Genomic DNA, 1150 nt, shown 5'->3' with positions numbered 1-1150 from the left:
ACATATAAAATAAGGAGCAATGAGCATATTTCTTCACCAGAAAGTATTTGTTTGTCTGTTCTCTATGTATCTGATGAGATTATTAGTCCTGTTCTTGAACTTTTGAATATTTTATGTATCTTTGATATAGACCACTGGCTGATCAATTGTATACAAATACTTTCTCCCGTTCATTAGAGTATCTTTGAATGCTAGCCTTTGTTTACTTGGCCATCCAATATTGTTTTAGTTTGACATAGTAGTAGTCCCATTTATTTATATTTTGTTCTTGTCATATTAACCAATTTAGCCAAATCATTGAAGATCCCTATAAGGATTCTTATAGATCCCTATAAGAATTCTAGAGAATTCTGCCTTTATTTGTTCCACTTATGGGTTTTGGTTTAATGTCAAGCCTTTTATACATTGAATTTTGCATAAGAAGTGTCAGTTTTGTTTTTCTTATTTAGGAAATTTGTGTATCATCCTTGCGCAGGGTCCAAGTTAATCTCTGTATCATTCCAATTTTATTATATGTGCTGCCTAAGTGAGCATGGGGCAATAGCACAGCGGGTAGGGTGTTTGCCTTACACACATCTGACCTGGGTTTGATTCTTCCATCCCTCTCGAGAGCCCAGCAAGTCACCGAGAGTATCCTGCCCGCACGGCAGAGCCTGGCAATCTACCTGTGGCATATTTGATATGTGAAAAACAATAGCAAAAAGTCTCACAATGGAGACGTTACTGGTGACCACTCAAACAAATCAATGAACAACGGGACAACAGTGCTACAGTGCTATCTATATTTTATAAAATGTGAACTTAAAGAAAAACTCTACATACTTGATTACATAAATTGGTCAAATAATTTAAAGATTAATTTGATTAAAATAAAAGAAAATTATACAAGCATTTTTTTAAATAAATAAATTCCTTATCTAGATATCTCCTCCTGCCAGGCTGTCTTCACCCGGGTCTCCTCGGAGGGTGGTGGATTGAGTTTTCCGCCCTGCTCAAGCAGAACCCCGGCAACCAAAAACTCCCAGAACCCAACCATAGCCATGCTCAAGGGCACTCTTCATACACATGAGCAAGTCTCATACACGAAGCAACTTGTAGAGGAATCCAGGTATGTGGAACCCCTGGCTGAGATCTCTAAGCCTGCTGGGAT

At 37.9% G+C, this 1150-nt stretch overlaps 1 non-coding gene across 1 annotated transcript; it reads right to left on the bottom strand.

Annotated features, from left to right (window-relative positions):
• Nucleotides 1-428: 428 nt before the first annotated feature.
• LOC129402895 (U6 spliceosomal RNA) lies at nt 429-534 on the bottom strand. Its single transcript, XR_008628920.1, has one exon. It is a non-coding gene; the product is annotated as a U6 spliceosomal RNA (small nuclear RNA).
• Between the last annotated feature and the right edge of the window lie 616 nt (nt 535-1150).

Source organism: Sorex araneus, chromosome 2 (genome assembly GCF_027595985.1).
Source record: "Sorex araneus isolate mSorAra2 chromosome 2, mSorAra2.pri, whole genome shotgun sequence".
Taxonomy (NCBI): domain Eukaryota; kingdom Metazoa; phylum Chordata; class Mammalia; order Eulipotyphla; family Soricidae; genus Sorex; species Sorex araneus.
Note: the sequence above shows the minus strand (reverse complement) of the source record. Positions and strands in the feature narration are given on the sequence as shown.